This window comes from Anastrepha ludens, chromosome 2, assembly GCF_028408465.1.
Source record: "Anastrepha ludens isolate Willacy chromosome 2, idAnaLude1.1, whole genome shotgun sequence".
In the NCBI taxonomy this organism is placed as follows: Eukaryota; Metazoa; Arthropoda; class Insecta; order Diptera; family Tephritidae; genus Anastrepha; species Anastrepha ludens.
This window is the reverse complement of record NC_071498.1, coordinates 105,566,721-105,587,314: the sequence shown is the minus strand read 5'-3', so window position 1 is coordinate 105,587,314 and position 20,594 is coordinate 105,566,721. Positions and strand designations below refer to the sequence as shown.

At 33.2% G+C, this 20,594-nt stretch overlaps 1 protein-coding gene across 2 annotated transcripts in view; it reads right to left on the bottom strand.

Annotated features, from left to right (window-relative positions):
- Window positions 1-20,594, bottom strand: part of LOC128855029 (probable serine/threonine-protein kinase DDB_G0271402) — a 70,577-nt gene that overhangs the window by 9,642 nt on the left and 40,341 nt on the right. The window lies entirely within an intron of this gene.

The following is a 20,594-nucleotide window of genomic DNA, read 5'->3' as shown; positions in this document are numbered from 1 at the left end:
ATACGACCACTTTTATTACTTTCATTTAATATACAAAACCAAATTTCGAAGCGAACCGAGTAAGAATAATTTATTTGTTCTTCTCAATTTATAATAATTTGAGTTAAAATTGGTATGGCACAAGGGCACATGACACAAAAATTGTATAAATATATATATATAAACCAGAAATATATTTTGTATTAGATAGCTGCAATAGCCATGTAGGTATCCGGGTTCCCACAGGTTTGAAGGCTACTATGAAAAGGGAATATCAATTGAGAAATAAATTTTTTTTCATGAATAATATCTTCATAAAAGAACCATATAAAACGGCACAAGTAATTTGAGAGAATCTCTGCCGGCTTGTTGCGTCTCAAATAACCGCGGAGAAAAAAAGGTTTATAAGTGGCGCTGTGATACTGTCGCTTACATTGTGCACAACTTAGTATTCACCTCTATCGCATTGCCAACTGGTCTTTACTAGACTGAGTGGCAGCACAGATTAAATTTTTATACCCGCGCACTTGTGCAAAAGGGTTTATAATTTTGGTCACATAAAAATTGTATGTAACATCATATAGGAATCGATACAGATATAAAATTATACATATGTAGGTACCAAGGTACAAATTATACATATGTAGGTACGCCCAGAATGATGAATACGTCCATGCGCATGATAACTCGAGCAAAAATTAATATATTTGAATGAAACTTGGCAAACATGTAGGTACACAAGGTAGGATGGTATAAAAAACGGGCGCATTCGGTCAATAACCTCTGATATATTTGAGATCGAACAAAAATTCCTCGTTAAGAAAGAAAATATGACGCAACAAATTATTGAAAAAATATCATCGGTTCTTGGCGACTTTGCGCCTTCAAATATATAATGGACTCAACTGTGACCCATCAAAATGTCTAAAAAGTTTTAAATATGGTTTTGGCTAATCGAAGAATTAAATTTTGATGGTAGCGGAAGAAAAGTATGAATTGGAGAAACGTTACATGACAAGCAGCGACGATTGGAGAGTTCTAAAGATTTTTTGGAGTTGTGTCTGAGTGATTTAGATGAAATTTACAACAGCATAAGACCTAAAATCATCAGTGCGAACCAGATTTCAAGCAAGGATAATATATGAAGTTTGATTTCTCGCCTCCATAAGTTCAAGCAAGAACCGATGCTGTAGTAAAAAGGGGAATATATCACCAAATAAATTTTAAGTGAAAGAGTCGGCGTCAGATTTGATGGCTTTCATTGTCTTAGACAGTGAGGGAATTTTGCTAATTGATTACTTGACTAAAGGGACTGCAAAGAACGGCCATCACTATGGTAGTTTACTCGGTCAGGCACATGAGGCGTATAGCACAGACATAGCAGTTTGGCGCGTGGAATGTTGTTTCTGAAAGACAACGCGCTCAGTACTCGGCTACCACTCCAAATTTCACACCTGGGTCCCAGTGATTATATCCTCTTCAAATTAAAAAAAAAATTTACGGAAACGAAGTTTTTCCGGCGATTTTGAAAATAAATTTATTATTGTCTTTTCAGTAGCATAAAGACACAACGTAAAAGGTATATTTCAATTGTAGGTGATTGGAAAATATACATATAACACCGCACTTTTCATTCACCAAGTAGAATATACTGTGAACTTATCAAGCGCCTCTTGTAAGTGAATATGGGCAAGCATTGTTAAAAATTCGAAAATAAAGGGTTTTCCAATAAGAGGTGTTATTTTGATATTCAAAGAAAAATGATATTTTTTAATATAAATGATCGAATGTTTATTTCATTATAAAGTGGAAGGTATGCCGTTAATAGTGGAAAATAACATCAGGCAAATGACCACCACGACCACGCTTACAGGACAATATCCTTTTCATGAAATTTTCCATAACCGAATTGCAAAGTGGCTGACCTTTGTCATCGATAGCCTCACGAATTCCATCTTTGAGGTCTGGGATCGACCCTGGGCTGTTGGCGTAGACCTTGTCTTTCACGTGGCCCCACAGAAAAAAACAGACACAAGGTGTTAAATCACAAGATCACGATCCTCTTCGAGAGATAACTCGGTCCGGAAACTTTTCCCGTAAAAGATCAATGGTTTCGTTGCTTGTTTGGCACGTAGCACCATCTTGTTGAAAATAAACGTTGTCCAGATCAATACCATCCAATTCTGGCCATAAAAAATCGTTAATCATCTCTTGATAGCGCAATCCATTCACCTGTAACACCTGTTATTGGAAAACCCTTTATTATATTAGTATGTTTGTACATATGAATATACCTTCATTTTGGCTTCAACATACGCGACACAAATTTATTTGACATGCATAACTACGTATATACGTACACATACGTATGTATACTTAAGTAAGTACTATGTATGTACATATATTCGCGAGCCGACCCACCTATAGTAGTTACGATATTCACGTATGGATGTGTTTGTATTATATTTATTTAGGACTTAATTGAAAATTGGCAAACTGTACCAAGTAAAGGTGAGTAGTAGTTAGTTCGGTAACTACTACCAATCTGGCCAGCTGTGTTCTTTTAGGAAGATCTCTAGGCAATATAGTGGTTCAACGCTTGCGGATTAAGTTAGTATTAACCCTGACCACATTTGTTTCTCTGTGCCTTAGGTGCCGCAACAGATTTTCAATGAAAAAAGTGAATACAATATTTCTCGGAATAAAGAGTACGATTTCGGCTCCAGCGAAAACATCAAATTCAACGAGTGAGATTGATCCTGAAACACAGCAATATTTTCTGGGACTGACTTGGGCGAAATAAATGTTTCGGATATTTTTCAGAGGAGATATTTGTGCCCACATAGGGGGCAAACTGTTTATATATTTCGTAGGTGTTAAAGGAAAAGGGATATGTGGTACAAATTATATGTTAAAAAAAAATAAAATTTAATTAAAACAAGAATACAAATAAGTATTCAATCATCATTTTCAAATAAAATGTTTTGATGAATAAATAATTATTTTCTGATCTTTTCATATTCGTTGTTTGAGAAATAAATTGTTTTTAATTAAACTTTTTTTCCTTGTATAATGATCAGATCTTAATTTTTTTGTTAAAAATTTCCGATTATTATCTTTTTTTTTGCTCACGAATGATAATCAATCAATGATAATTACTATTTTCCTTTTTTGCTCAAAAATGATGATAATTTTTCTGCAACTCATTTTAATCATCAAACTAATTTCATACAACAACATAAAACGAATAGCTTAATATGGCTTAATAACTCTTAGCTAATCTAACTTTAAATAACGAAACTCCAGTTCGAAATCTATAAAATCAGTGGTGATACAGAAAATATTATTTTCAATTGTATAATTGGTTTTATTAACTATATTCGTATTAATGGCACTGAACTAACATATGTATTGATATAATAATATATTTACTTTAATATAACAAGATATTTTTAGACTAACAAGGAAACAATGCAAATCTCCCTCTCTTCTTTACTTACATATAATATACATATATGTATGTATATTACTTATACAGTCCGGTTCACTTAAATAGATGTAATAATTTTTATGGTTACTAAAGCAACCGTATTTGATCTAGTAACACATGGGTTTCTGATAATCCAAGTGAAGACTGTACTTTGCTTGAAAATAAACATGCATCAATATACATATAATATTATTCCATCTAACGGTATTTCGCAACAGTAAAACTTCTGCAACTATAATACTGTGCTTGATTTATAGAGTTAGATTTTCAAAAAATCGATTTTTTTTATTTTATTTTCTTAACGTACATAAAATGTAAAGAATACACACAGAAAATTTAATATCGTTCCGGTGAATATTTTCGAAGTTACACACAAATTTGAAAAGGCGTTTCAGAGTGTTTGAAAGTGCTTTTAAAATTTTAAACGCGTTTTTCTCAAAATGGTGTTTTCAAAGTCGGTGAACAACATTACTCGAAAACGGCTAAACCGATCAGTCTCAAATTTTAGCACGAACTTCTTTTTTAGTAATTAATCGAAGATTTTTTCTCACCGATAAATTTTTTTAAGGCCGAAATTTTGGTCAAAAATCGATTTTTTTTATAGAAACCGCTATTTTGTAAAAAAAAAATTATTTTGCTTATTCCTTCGATTAATTACTAAATTTAACATTACTTTAACGAAATCTGCTTGGTTTTTTAATTTCAGAGGATTCAGCTCAGAGATGTAGTGGTCACCGCAAAACGTCTTTTTTGAGAGGAACTCCCGGAGATCAGCTACAGCTCCTTTCCAAATAAATATTTTCACTAATACTAAGTCTTAAAATACAGTTAAAAGATAACACATAATTTTTAGATCAATAAATTGAAAAGTTTTCTCAGAAAAAATTCTGGTAAATTCGCTTTTTTCGGCCTTCTAACTGTATATAATCCGTTATTGGTTCACTTGAAAATGACTTCGAAAACAGACCTCCAAAAACTACGGGCCCGATTTTTACATCTTTTAAGCCATTGAAAAGCCTAAGGGCTGTAAGTGGTGAGGGTTTAAGATTAAATTAGAAGGATGTTGCCACCTTTTTGTATTTAAAAAATGTGTTTAATTCAAAAATAACATTACTATCAAAGTAACTAATATATTTTTTTTTAGAAAATATGTTCCAAAAACATTTTATTTAGCGTTGCCACCTTCATTTTATTCCAAAAATAGGTTAGTTGAATATTAAGATATAGGTATCAAATGGAAGATGTTTAAATAATACAAAAATAATTATTATTTTAATTGTGGTGTTTAATTTATCTGGTGTTGCCATATATTTGTTTAGAAATTAAGATTAGAAATTGATTGCAGAAATACATATACCTATATAAAATAATATACATATATATGCACATACATATGTATATCATTGTAAAGGCAATGTTAGTTTTAATCCAATAATATTTTTGAAATGCGTTGCCATACTCGTATAACTAAAAAAAATGAATAACAAAATTTAATTAGAGGTTAGGATGTGGGTGTCAAACCACATGAGTTAAGATGAACGGATAAAGTTTTAATTGAAATTATTTGTGTATGGCGTTGCCACTTAACTCTTAATAGATAAATTAAGTATAAGGTTGTGGGTATCACGCAAATGATTTATTTATTTATTATTATTTAGTTTACGAACACAAGTTTCTTAAAGACTTATTACAACGAAAAGTGGAATATGATTTAAAATAACTAAAAAATTGAATATAAAGTAATTGAATATACACTTTTCGGAGATGAAAAATCCAGTTGGATAGAACCAAGGGTTAAATACACTTAAGGCTCCAACAAAAGGAGCATTACGCGAATACTCTATTTTACATTTAACACTATAGAAAGGTAAAGAGTTACGAAGATTGTACTGTGGTATATTGAAATTAATTCTTTTAAAAAGAAATGAGCAGCCAATTCTACCAGTGATGATGTTATAAACAAATTAAAGCAAGAGGATTGTTCTTCTTACTTCCAAAGACTTGAGGTTAATCCAAACCAAACGAGACTGATATGTAGGAGTCGGTTCAAGAAAGCTCAATGAACGTAGAGCGTATTTAAAAACAATTTTTTGGACCCGTTCAATTTGTAGATTTTATGTCTTGGCCTCGAAATGAAAGTAGCGTATTCCCAATTGGGGCGAACAGAAAACTTATATAATAATGTCGGAGTGTAAGAGGCAGTGAATTTGGAACTAATTCGCCTCGCAAACCGTAATACCGGGTAAGCTTTCGAAACAATATAACTTATATGTCTATTAAATGAAAAGTTACTCCAAAAAATAACGCCAAGATCTTTAGTTTCATCCAAACTTTGCATCAAAGAATGGAAAATGTTGTAAGACGTAGACAAGACATTGCGAGTTTTCGAATGCATGACTTCAAAGCACTTAAAGCATGACATGATTTTTTAAGAAAGTCGAGATCATCATAGGTCCACGGCGTCAATATCATTTTGAAGCTCAAGTGCATCATCTGGTTTCCAATTTTGGATCAGCACAGATCAGAAATTTCACGAAACGGAAGAAGGTACCTATTTTCGAGACGTCAGAACGTTTTAAACATACTATATATAATTACGCATACTATACTATTAATAATTACGCATTACGAAACGTAACAGTGTTTAAGGATTTCGAAATTATCTTTCAATAGGCATATTACTTTTATTCATTCATTTTCCGTTCTCACTTGGAGTATACAGTTATCATTTGGAGATCGATAAGTAGAATCGAACGCGTTTAGAAAACATTTCTTAAACTTGCTCTATATTCCCTACGTTATGAGACGCCTGTTCCATTCTATAATTCTCGGTTTGTGTTAATTAAAGTAGACTCTCTGGAAAAGGGAAGGACAGTCCTTTCACTTTTTTTGATTTTAATGTTATTAATGGTACCATTGGATGTCTGTTTTTACTTGAGCGGATATGTTTTAATGTTCCACAAATTGTTTTTTGCAATTTTCACTCTTTTTATGGAGACAGCTTTAAGGCTAAAATTGCGAGTAATGCATCTATTTCTGGTGCGTTTTGGGATTTTAATGCTTTGTTGAATTTGAATTAAATTTTAACTGCCCGATTTGACTTCTATTGTAGACTAATAAATAAATAAATAAATAAAATAAAAAAATTTAACTAAAAATTTAAATTATTTGACTTTTCCTTTCATTCCTTGTAATTTCCCAATAAAACATGCAGTTAAGTTTTTTAAAAGTATTTTATTTTATACGCAAGCGAAACCTCAGACATCAGCTAGTTAATGAATAAATGTACCTATAAGTACTTTTATTCCTCAACATAATCTACCATAAGTTCAATTGATTTGATATCAGCCAATTTACAATTAATTTACCCGATGTCCAAAACGGCATGCGAAATACTCATCTACGGCAGGAAAAAACGCAATATAGTGATAAAAATCTTCGTTTTGGAAGGTCGAAAGGCAACAGACATTCATAAAAAAATTATAAAAATTTATCGTTTGCAACTGTGCGTCGATTAATTTGGAGTTTCAGCGTGGTCATACAAGCATTAAAGATGAGCTTAGTGGACGTCGAAATAGGTGCAACAACACCAGAAAACATTCAGTAAGTTTATGATATTGTTTGTGAAAACCCATGTTTGACTAAGCGTGAATCGCAGATACCATAGGCACTTCCCTCATATAAGCATTTACTTAATGTTTTACAAGAAGAATTTGTTAAAAATAAAAAAAAGCTGTGGAAGAGTTTTTTTGCAGAGCTTGTGGAAAATCATTACAGTGATGGTTTAGAATTATTGAAGGAACATTGGAATAAGTGATATGAGGATGAGAGAGATTATGTTGAATAAAGAAACTAATTTCATTTAAAAATTCTTAATATTTTATGTTTTCTTTCAATACTTTTCAATCAAATATCTCTACCCTAGACAGCTGTAGAAAGAAGCAAAACTCTTTGAAAAATGAACTTCAAGTTCAAACTCTAGCCATAGATGAAGCTGTAATATAGGTGCCAAGCTAGAAATACATATATTAAATTACCTGGTATATGAAATTCTTTTTTTATTAGTGTATCGTTTTTTAAATCACAGTACCTTTCTTTGAACCGAAAGCGTTGTTCTAATTCCATTGTGTACAGTTCTCAATCACATGTTACCCTATGACCAGGAAGCACCGGAATGTTTAAATAAAGCAGAACAGAGTTAAATTTCAGGCAAATTTATTTTATCTCCTTCAAAATATGACCCGTCTGAAGCAACACACTTGTGCCAACGTTTAACCCAGTCCTTCATGCACCCCTGGTAGGCCGACGAAGGGATGGTCTTCAGCTCCTTCGTCGCATTCTCTTTGGTCCGCTCTATCGACTGAAACCTTCCTCCACGAATTCCACGAAGTGGTAACTTGAACTTGGGAAACAAAAAGAAGTCGCACGGGGCCTTTCAAGTGAATACGGGGCTTGCACGATGGTATTTACTTGGTGTTTGGTCAAATAATCAGAACAATTTGGACTCGGTGCGATGGCGCGTTATCATCAAAATCCAAGAATTGTTTGCCCACATTTTCGGCCGGCCTAATGATCCAATGTCGCTAAAAAGTGACAGATGTGTGTCTAACAGTCCTACCAACATAAAAAAAAATATGGACCGGTTCCAACGTGCGCGGTTCGTTTAAATTAAACGTTCCCGGTCCTTTTTGATCATAAGGTATATGTGTAAGTGTTGTTTCCGGTAAATTTGATTAATTGCTAATACGTATGACAGCTATCAATTTGGACGATTGTTACTTCAAAATAAAAATATTTCTGAAATAATCGACACAGTTTTACTGCGTAAAATCCTCTCACTCAGAATACGTGCTGAATCCAATGCTTTATCATTTGCCAAAGCTCTATAATGGCGAGTGTTATTTATCTTATCACCCTTCTAATCGTGGTGAAATTCCGGTTTCTTTGTAAGAGTCTTTGACCGACGGCCGACTGCTTAAAAATTTGTTTTTTTTTTTTATTGATGAGGCAATATTTGCTAATTGCTCTCTTTCAGTTGAACACTTTTTCCATTGATAAATCTAATGTGCACGTCAGGGCTAAATATTATACGTTTAATTTTTATAATAAACTTTGGTACTTAACATAATAATATTTAAGAAGAATTTTCTAAATACGATATTGCTTTAATATTATAAAGATTATTATATATATAATTGGCGCTTATACCCTTTTTGGGTGTTTGGCCGAGCTCCTCCTCCTATTTGTGGTGTGCGTCTTGATGTTGTTCCATGGAGGGACCTACAGTTTCAAGCCGACTCCAAACGGCAGATATTTTTATGAGGAGCTTTTTCATGGCAGAAATACATTCGGAGGTTTGCCATTGCCTGCCGAGGGGCGACCGCTATTAGAAACATGTTTTTCTTAACTTTCGTGTTTCACCAAGATTCGCACCTACGTTCTCTCTGTGAATTCCGGATAAAGATTATTACCCTGCAGAAAAACGAGCTATCTCCAAACTAGTTTTTAACTAACCCATTTTGGATTAGTATAGGTAAGTTCTCTTTTGCTATTTTTTCCTTTTCACGTGGCTTGAACTCACTCTAGACTCACTAACAGATTTAGATTTGCATTGTAATGGGGTTAATTTTTATGAAGACATAAAATGTTTCACTCTGACTTTAATTTTTACACGCGCAGAATGGTTCTTTGTAATAGTCGACTGAAATATTCATAATGGCTAGAGGAATCGACTTAATTATGCATGTATGTATGTCTATCTGTGAACACGTCGCTGATTGGAGTGAAAATTGAAGCATCTGAATGAAGCAGGGTACATACTTATATCTCCCTTCGCTTATGGTTGGTATTGAAAATGAGCAGAATCGTCCACTTTCTAGGTAAAGTCAATTCCAAAAATACAAATATTATTATATTTCAGTAGTCAGCCAAGAAAACTTGATTAAATTTTTCACGTGATAACGTCTTATAATTCGATTTAGCCGGCTGCACGCATGAAAAAATGTGTCGTTACCTTGCTCATTTGCCGTTACCTTGAATGAACTGCAAGCGAAAGCGCGGAACGGACAAAGCAAACGAACGGCAACGTTCGACATCTTGCTCTCTCCTACTTAAGTGAGTGTATATATTTATGTATATGCGCATATGTACATATATAAATTCACGTATTTATATTGGCATATGCCTTCTTATTGATTATTATTAATTTGACTTACTTGAAGAATTTAAAATAAAACCAAGTTTGTTAATAACACCTGTTGTTTTAATGTTATTATTATTAATTTTTTTATTATATATGAAGGAAAAAATGTATGTTAATATTTACCACATACCTTATAAGATATGTTGTATACTTGTATTTGCATATGCCTTCTTCCTGTGTGCATGGTAATGAACCATTTCTCTGTTGAGAATAGGACGATGATAGAAAAAGTAGGAAATGAAAGGGAGTGTTTCGAGTATAAAGTGTCTTGAAAAAGGCAAATCGATCATGGTGCCTCTTAGTGTTGTTGACTTATTAACGTCTGATGCACAATCGAAATTGAAAATATCTTTCATGAATTTGATAAATGTTTCGTCATTTTTCACGTTTGTGTAAATGTAACTTGACCTATTCCATTGCAATTCCATTTACCCCCTCCTCTATATCCATACAAAATATCTATCAAACAAATAAAATTAAAATTTTGTTTTGAAAATTGCAACCATTCCATCAATATTTTCTTATGACGTTGTCACGTTAAACTATCGTCAGTAAACCGACTTTACAGACAACCTCTTTTTTATTATATATGAAGGAAAAAATGTATGTTAATATTTACCATATACCTTATAAGATATGTTGTATACTAATATATGTATATAAACATGCATATACATATACAATTACGCGCAATTTTCAAAAAGAACAAATCTATATGTAAAGATAAAGATGCATACAAATCATATGGTCATATCACATATACGAATCTATTCCGTACGCAAGCAAATGTAAGCTAATGTGCTTGAACTGCAAGCGAGAGCGCGGAACGAACGACAAAGAGCACAATCGGCCCCCGCGTTCGGCAACGTTCGACATCTGGCTCTGTCCTACTTGAGTGAGCATATATATGTATGTATATGCGCATTTGTACCTATATAAATTCACATACTTGTATTTGCATATGCCTTCTTCCTGTGTGCATGGTAATGAACCAATTCTCTGTTGAGAATAGGACGGTGATAGAAAAAGTAGGAAATGAAAGGGAGTGTTTCGAGTGTAAAGTGTTTTGAAAAAGGCAAATCGATGATGGTGCCTCTTAGTGTTGTTGACTTATTAACGTCTGATGGCCAATCGAAATTGAACATATCTTTCATGAATTTGATAAATGTTTCGTCATTTTTCACGTTTGTGTAAATGTAACTTGACCTATTCCATTGCAATTCCATTTACTCCTATTCTATATCCATATAAAATATCTATCAAACAAATAAAATTAAAATTTTGTTTTGAAAATTGCAACCATTCCATCAATATTTTCTTATGACGTTGTCACGTCAAACTATCGTCAGTAAACCGACTTTACAGACAACCTCTTTTTAATATTAGGGGGAATAAAAAATATTCGCTTATTTAAAAATTCGGTAAATGGGCGTGTCCTTGCCAGCTTTCGAGTATATATAATTTGTATATATATATATATCTATAAAACTCTGAATTATGCCTTAAAATAGAAAATTCTGCCACTTTTTTTGGGTATTCAAAATCGTGCATTGAGGTTTATGTTCTTCACATTGACTTAAAGCGCTGATACATACGAGGCGGCACAAAATTAATCATCCCATCGGAAGATGTCAAATTTTTGCAAATGGCGTCGTACGTCAATCATATTTGACGCTTTAAACTGGGCAGCTGCGATATATTCATAATGGCTAGAGGAGTAGACAAGCAATGGAGCGCGTAAAAACTAAATATTTCCATCACTTAAAATCATTATTATTTTTTATTTAGAAAAAAAAAAGGATTCAAAAACAAATTATATGATTAACTTTGTGTCTCCTTTTGCGCGTACACCCTTTTTGGGTGTTTGGCCAAGCTCCTCCTCCTATTTGTGGTGTGCGCCTTGGTGTTGTTCCACAAATGGAGGGACCTATAGTTTCAAGCCGAAACCGAACGGCAGATATTTTATGAGGAGCTTTTTCATGGCAGAAATACACTCGGAGGTTTGCCATTGCCTGCCGAAGGTCGACCGCTATTAGAAAATTATTTTTCTTAATTTGGTGGTTCACCAAGATTCGAACCTACGTTTTCTCTGTGAATTCCGAATGGTAATCACGCACAAACCCATTCGGCTACGGCGGCCGCCCATTATTTATTGGTAGTAATATATTAAAATCAAATTACATATATGTATTTGCATTTTTTTTGTCTTGTTCTAGTTATGCCTTTGGGGTTATGGTACGACTTCAATAATCGTTTACGTTGCTCAGAACAGCTGGTTGCTATGGTTCTGGTTAAGGCTATGACCATAACACCACTAATTGGGCCTTTAGACACTTCTTCTGATTTGAAGTGTTCTATCAAGCATTAATTTTTGTCTATTTTTAAACATTTGTCGTAATGCCACCCACTCCCTAACAGCCGATTTTTACCAGCATAAAGACAGCGAAGGAAGGAGTGTTATGAACTTTTACTACTGGTCACATACTGTGGCGCAAAATGAATCACCTTATCGGAAGACTTATATTTTTTACAAATAGCGTCGTACGGCAAACATATTTGACACTTGTGAACTAGACAGCTGCAGTATACAAACAGTCAAGCAATGGAGCTCGTAAAAAATAAATATTTCTATCACTCAAAATCATTATTATTTTTTATTTAGTAAAAAAGTATTCAAAAACAAATTCGGATGATTATTTTTGCGCCACACAATTTTTATATCATACAAGAAATTTATATCACATATAAAACCTGTATGCAAAATATTTATATAATTTTAATTAGCATTAATTCGTGCTTTCAGCTGCTGCACTTGTTTTCGATGATGAAATTTGCGTCACCTTGTATAAAATGTTCACGTTTACATTTATCGATGTTAATATTTATTGATCGTTTCTCGTTTGTTCTTTGTTTCAGTAAGAAAATAGAAAAGAAATAAAAACGAAAACAAAGCTCAAAATGTAGAGGAGTTAGGAAGAGTACGGGAAAAGGTGAATTGCTGCAACCCCACGTGATGCCGGTGACAAGCAATGATCATTTATTTCGAAAAAAACAAAAACTCAACATTTTGCAAAATTATACAAGAGAAATACATTTCCAAAAGAAAGATGCAGTACAACAACCGCTTTGTATGCTACAAATAACTACAGACTCATGCACATGCACACATATACACATATACGTATGTTCATTTACATGCATTGGAAGTTATTTGCAAGTTGCTAGTTCAAGTGTTGGGGGTGAATTTTTTATTAATTACTTATTAAACAATTTTGTGTTGTTTAAAAACATTTTATTGCTGCAAATTACTTTGCAAATCGCAATAATTGTCAACTTGCGACTCACGAATTCAAAACATTCTCGGATTGCACACGTTTGCTATTACTTGCTTGTATTTATATGGCTAGCTTACTTCAAACGCCATTTCGCTCGTTCGCTGGTAGAACGTCATAACTCAAAAAATTAAAAATTCGGGGAAAAACGGTTTGAGAGTTTTCAATTCAATATTTCTCTATAAAGAAAAGCAAAAGGCTGTTTAATGTAGTAATGATTAGTTGTAACAAAAGTTGAGTGCGAAGAGGAATGTGAAAAAGTTGTCTACCCTGCTTTCACGTGGCGATTTTTTGTAGAGCATTCTTTTTGGATAGTGAAATGGAATTAAAACGGGAAAAACAAATTTATCATATAAAGGGTGGGCCATGTAAAATTTGCTTTTTGAATCGGCTATAAAAAAAAACTAATCAATATTTTTTCAAACTTTTTTTTTATTTTGAAGATTGAATATTGTCATTTATGAATGAAAAATAATAACGTTCAAATGACTGCCACGACTGGCTTTACAGTAGGCAATTCGATCAACCCAATTTTTAAGCACATTTTCGATTGTTTGGGCTCCAATTTCATGAATGGCAACTTCGATTTCGTGTTTTACAGCATCAATCGTCTCTGGGTGGTTCGCATAGCATTTGTCCTTAACAGATCCCCACAAAAAATAGTCCAACGGACTTAAATCACAGCTCCGAGGCGGCCAATTTATATCGGAATTTCGGCTGATTATTCGGTTTTCAAAAACGGTAGCCAAAAGTTCGAGTGTAACTTTGGCAGTGTGACAAATTGCACCGTCCTGTTGAAACCAAATGTCGTCCATGTCATCCTCTTCAATTTTTGGAAACAAAAACTCGTTGAGCATGTCACGGTAACGCTCGCCATTTACTGTAACCGCGGCTCCTTGCTCATTTTCGAAAACAAATGGCCCGATGATGCCGCCAGACCAAAAACCGCACCAAACAGTGACTCGTTGTGGATGCATTTGCTTCTCTACAGTAACGTGTGGATTTTCTGAGCCCCAAATCCGACAATTTTCCTTATTGACGTAGCCACCGATGTGAAAATGAGCTGCATCAGAAAAGATGATTTTTCGTTTCTCACAGTTTGAGTAGAAGACTCACCACTTTGGAAATAGGTTTTCAATATTTCCCAATTTTGTTCAAGCGTATAGCGTCTCATTTCGTAAATGTTAAACCTTTAAGTAAATTTTGAACACATTTGACATGTCATTTGTGTTACCATTCTCAAAAAAATAGGTGATTCAAAAAGCAAACGCTATATGGCCCACCTGTATTATTTTGAACTCATTCGTAAACGTAACTACTCGCTATCAAAATGGATGTACCCATAGTTATTGTACAGAAGTACAAGTAGAAATACAGGCACCTAAGTATGTAATAGTGTGAGTGCTTTGCCTTTTTGCCTGAGCGTATTGTCGGGGCTGTTAAGCCAAATTAAAATTTATATGGTAACCTTAAAAACAATTGGAAAATTTATCATAACAAATATTTGTAATATAATTCTTAGCTATAAAGATGTTTTTATATTAAGAAATATCTAAAATTTTACGACATTTTTTAGACTTTTTGATACAATTTTTTATGAAATTGAATAATTTTTTATGAAATTAAATCATTTCCATGCAACCCTGTTACATAAAAGAGCGTTTTGAAATCAGGTGATCTTAGCTGTGACCATTTTTTGGCGACCAGCTGAGAGTGTTTTTACTTATGGATCTATACAATGCACATAGCACAGAATGTAAACAAATCAAGGGTTGCTCGATAAAAAAGTTGAATGACTCAAAGTTGGTTGGTGACTAACTATTTGAAAGCCTTTAGTTGAAGTTGAAAGTTGGCTGTAAAATCGCCTCACGTAAAAACCCTATAAAGACACTTTTTCTGCCAATGAGTTGCCGTTAAAAGATATCGCAATAAATTTTTTACACAGCGTAAAAGAAGACCAGGTGGCCAATTGTGCATATTTATATAATATAAAGAAAAACGTTTTTTTTATTTATTATTTTTTGTTTGTTTGTTTTTTGGCTTATAGCACTCTTGCAGCAAGTGAGCGATTCAAACTCATGCCGACAAATACGATATTGAGCATACCTATGTACCTACATACTTAGATTTCCATTAAGTGGTTATTTTCTCGTAATCACTATATTCCGGTAATTATTTATACTTCAATTAATTTTATTAAGCCGCCATAATCAGGTCCGCTGCATTGTTCCACAATTAATCTTGAAAATGTCACGTTCCTACGTACATACATATGCATATGTATGTATGTGTATGTGTGTATATATTGACACCTTGAGTGTGCAATCAGAACAAATAGCAAATATCTTTGTCAAAGTGTCTTTCAAGAACAGCAAAAACAAGATTCATCAAAATATTATATAGGTACCTACATTGAATTGTTTGCATTCAGAAAGATATAAAATTTATTAATTGGTTGACAAAGTTATTATGCGGCGATATATCAAAATAGCCAGATAGTTGTTATTGTTTTTTACTGTGGCACTATGCACAGCTAAATAACAAAGAGCGGAAAAATGTCTCGTTTATAACTGAAAAAGGACAGTTACAAATAACTACTTAAATGGTCTCAACTTTTGAGTGATGGGTTTTAGCGCTAAAAATAAGCTTTGGCTCTAAGACCTGCCACTTGAAACTAGGCACCTTAATATGTGTGTATGTACATATATTAGGTGCAATCTATGTATGCAAGCATGTATGCATATGAATATGGATGACGCTTCCTTTATTTAACACAGCCAAGGTTACCTCAAGATAAGAGCGCAACTAGTAAGGTTTTGAAAAAATGACGCTATCGCATAGATAAAAATTAATTTTTGCACCACTTTTTTTTTAATATTGGTAGTCATATCGATATTTATATTTTGCGCGTTTATTGGGGAAATGTCATAATCCAAAGAGCGAAAATATCGTTAAGATCGTCTTAAAAGTTTATAAATTTTCTGCGCCTAACTAAACAAAAATATAAAAAAGAATGTTTTTTTTTCGAATGATATATGTAACAGTATGACTTTTCTACACAGCGTAAAAGGACAACTTGTCTCTTATCTTAGAATTATGACACTCTTTCAGCAAACCGAGTAAATTCAGTGATTAAATTGCTGAACAAATCTCTTAGAGGAAATACACCAAACTCCCTTTTTACACGGGTTTTTCAAGAAAATTTTTTTTTATGCGAAACTGTTTTTCTAAACAAAACATAATTCCTAAAAGGGTTTCTTATTAAGTAAAAAATTTTCATGTAAGATAAGAGCAGTAAATACGTTTTAGAACTTAGCAAGTCCAACTGTGCATTAAAAATTCAACGTAATCTTTAGGTCGCGTGTAGCTGTCTAACAAGCATTGTACAAGGTGACGTAAAATTAATCATCCAATTTTGTTTTTGAATCATGTTTTTACTCAATAAAAAAATAATTTGAGTGATGAAAATCTTTATTTTGACCTTTACGCGCTCCATTGCTTGTCTGTGTGTATACTGCAGCTGTCCAGTTCACAAGCGTCAAATATGACGTCAATGTTGTACGAAGCCAAAAATGATAAGTTTTCCGATAGGGTGATTTGGGATATAGGGAATTTTTTGTCACCTTGTATAAACAACTTGAGAAAGCAAAAAACAAATTTTATTGCAACGGAAAAACCAACAGAAGTCGTTAATATCATAGTTTAAATAAAACCCGCCAGACGGGCTGGACATATCTACAGCTACATACACGCTTGTTATCAAGTAGCGCTGAATAGTTTTGGCAACATTTTTTTAGTCTTAATTTCAATTTGAACTTTTATATCTTCAGTACTTATGGATTGAATTTTGACTGTATAAGACTCTTAGTTTTTTTTTTTGAAGAATTGAATTTTAGAAATGAATTGTTTTTGCTTTATAGATACTTATGTAATATGGATTTCATTATTACTTCTTTTGCACGGGTTTTTAAGAAAATATTTATATATTTTTAAAACGCTTTATTTTGTACACTTTTCTAACTTAAAAAGAGTTGGATGTGTGATAAAACTGTATTATGAATGAATTGAGTGTTTGGCTACCTTCCGAGGCGGCGACGTGAATCTGACTCCGCTAGACTGGGGCTTCGTGAAATCGCAGGTCGTAGCTAACAACAATTGCTCTAATGCCGCCAGATCTACATACACAGCTAGAAAAATTACTAGCTAAACATTCCTCATAAAAGTTTAAAATGTTTTAGTTTTTTACAATGAATTTCTTAATACATATGTTGCTTTCATTTCTTTGGGTACGGATACTTTTTCTGGCAAGTGTACATATGTAAGTACATACAAATGTATATTAGAACATTATTAAAAATTTAATTCCGCACATTTCCGCCACCGTCCGAAGCCACGACGTACATTTGAATGAAGTCATATTCCATATACATCCATGTGCATGTACTTATAGAATGCTGCTGCCGATTCCCCGATAACGGAGCAACCGAAGTTCATAATTCATAATTCATTTTCCAACTACCTTGTGAATTACGTAACTCGCCATACAACATTTTTGCGAGCGAATTACTTCATTCGTAGGTAATTTAGTCTTAATTACCTTGCCTTCCTTAACTTATATAAGAAATTTATCGAAACTGTCTGTCAAACCCAATTGAAATGTAAACCAAAACCAAAAAAACGATTCCTCTACAGTCGGGTCTATGTTACCGGAACGTCTCGCTTTTATATCCGGCCAAGGACTCTCACTCCAGCAGCATTTCCATGCATGCAAGCGGAATATTTCTGCTGCTGCAACAAAAACAACAAGTAAACCAAAACAAAGAAACAGAGTTAACAAACCTTAAATAATGAGCAAGAAAAGTTCAATTATTTCAAGTTTCAAAAAAAATATGTGAAAAAAATTATTATATGGAGGAGGTTGCTGAACACCTCAAGAATTGTGGAGGAGGCTGAATTGTCTTCTTAGGAACTGTTCAACCTACATGAGGAGCAATTACAGGTATTGAAGCAAAAAAATGGAAGAAAATAAGTCCTTCCAAAAGTTTATATGAACTATAAAATAAATTAAAACCTTAGTTTTAATCTATTTTTTTCCTCCCCTACCGATATTCACAGCAAATAATAATAATAATAGTAAAAAGCGGAGAAAAAGAACAAGATGGAGAGCTGCAAAAGTAAATTACGAATGCGTCGCGGAAACAGGACAATTCGCAAATTACCAAGTGAATTACTTATAGTACGAATTACTTGCGTGGGAACGTACCATTAGAGCTCTGGCTTCTTCCTCTTCTTGATTGGCGCAATAACTGCTTAAAATGTTTTGGCGGAGTTTGAAAAAGCGCATCATGCGTTTCACGCTCGTCCTAACCGACGACTACAGCTAGGTAAGCAAAATCTTTAGAAGGCTCGAATTTTCACCGCTGCACCCTATTTCCGACAATTCGGAAATATAACTAAATTCGAAAGATAAATTCCTGCATCCGAAGTAGTGTAAAAATCGTATGAACTTTATTTAGTTCTGTATAAAATGTTTTTCTAATATTCGTGTAACATTCAGGTTAGATTTTTAGGAAAATCTGTTTTCATTTTTTATTTTTACGCAATTTTTGTTAACATGAATTAACACAAAACTAATAATTAATTATGTCTTTTGTAACATTAAGGCATGCAAATTAATGACATACATTTTATTACAATTCAAAAGTGGCACCATAATTTATGTTTATTAAATTTGAAAAAAAAAACCAGATCATATCTTGAACCCGACTCGAACCAATAATTTATGAAATTAAATACCGGAGTCAACTTATAGCATTGTGTCTATACTTTTCGGCTTTAAATACTGCCCTGCTCTGAGGACAGCCGCGATATGAATAGCGAAGTGTTTCACAATTGGCCAAGTAGTACTAATGCTGAGTCAGAAATTTTCAGGTTTATAATTTAAGAGTATATTTGTACATATGTACAACGGTATGCATGCAAGTTTATTTGAGATAATAGCGGGTTTGATGGCACTACTGAAGTGTTAAATAATTCCTGTACAGACGGAGACTAGTTTTTTTTCAACTTTTTATTTCAAGTGTTGCTTTTCGCATTGTAGATATAGATGAAATGCTTCAGTACACAAGTACCAAAAAAATTAAGTACTGTTGTTGGTCTGCTGGATCAGAATAATATTCATAACCAGTAACACTCAGTGGTCGCAATTGACTATGTAACCAAAAGTATTATCGTAAGACGTGGAATTACCAAAGCACTTAAATTTTAAAAACCTTTGCCTGTTATAAAGTTTAGAAGATGTTTTAGTGGGATTTAGGCGAAAGAGGAAGATAAAGTATCTGACTTCTTTATATGAGTATGTGGTTGAACTTACTTGATCTATATTATATATATATAAGGTGGCACAAAATTAATCATCCATTTTTGTTTTTGAATAAATTTTTGACTAATTAAAATAACTGATTTTGAGTGATAGAAATCTTTATTTTGGCCTTTATGCGCTAAATTGTTTGTCTGTTTGTCAATTGCTGCTGTACGACATTTGCAAAAAATTATAAGTCTTCCGATAGGGTGATTAATTTTGTGCCATAATACATAGGTATGGATACTATACATAAGGTAAGTAAGTAGCTAAGTTACTTGAATCACAAACCGCATAAAAATTTTGAATGCCAAGCAACAACAAAGATTTCAGGCAAACAAACCAACTTTCGGTCGATAAATATGTCTGGTAAATGTTTGATTGTCAAATAAATTACTTTTGAATGGCAATATATCACTAAAACTTAAAACCACGTTCCGCCATATTCACATTCTACTCTATAGGGCGATTTTAAGGTAAAATTATGTTTCAAAAAAAGTTCTTTGCCAGATTTATGTTTAGTGAAGCCAGTTATGGGTTATGTACCAAAATAGAGGTAAAATAAGAGGCAATTCGATGTAGTTTTTAGTATCATTACGACCAAAGTAAAAAATCGAAGCAGGCGGCCAAAAAAGTGTTGTGCTACTTATGGACCCATTATAAGACATATTGTAAGTTTAAAAATTATGGACCCCAATACAGCATATAATGCAATATCAAAGTGGTAGTTCCAACAATTCCATTCTGGTAATATGAACCTCATACGTACAGAGGATGCACGCTGATCGAGGATGTCGTGGTTTTCGATCGGCGTTTAAGCACTAATTTTACTACACCAGATCTGAAGATTAGTTAGATACGGATAATCCTAACTGTATTCCGGTCATCATGTACAAGGTGGCCCAAAATTGAGGATTTTAATTTTGTAAATGGCGTCGTGGGTCAATCATATATAACACTTGTGAAATAGGCAGCTTCAGTAGACAAACAAGCAAGTAATGGAATGCGTAAGCACAGATTTCACTTTATTTATCTCGGTAGTACAGAGTAAGGATTAGGTCTTTTAACAATATTGTACTTCAACATTATTATATGCAACTACAATGATTTTAACATGGAAATTTCTTAATCTAAATTTGTACAACTGTTCATTAAATAACAATGAAATACGGCTTTGATAGTAGGAAAAGAAAAGGTAGATTAAGAAAAAATTATAAAGGAATTATTAGA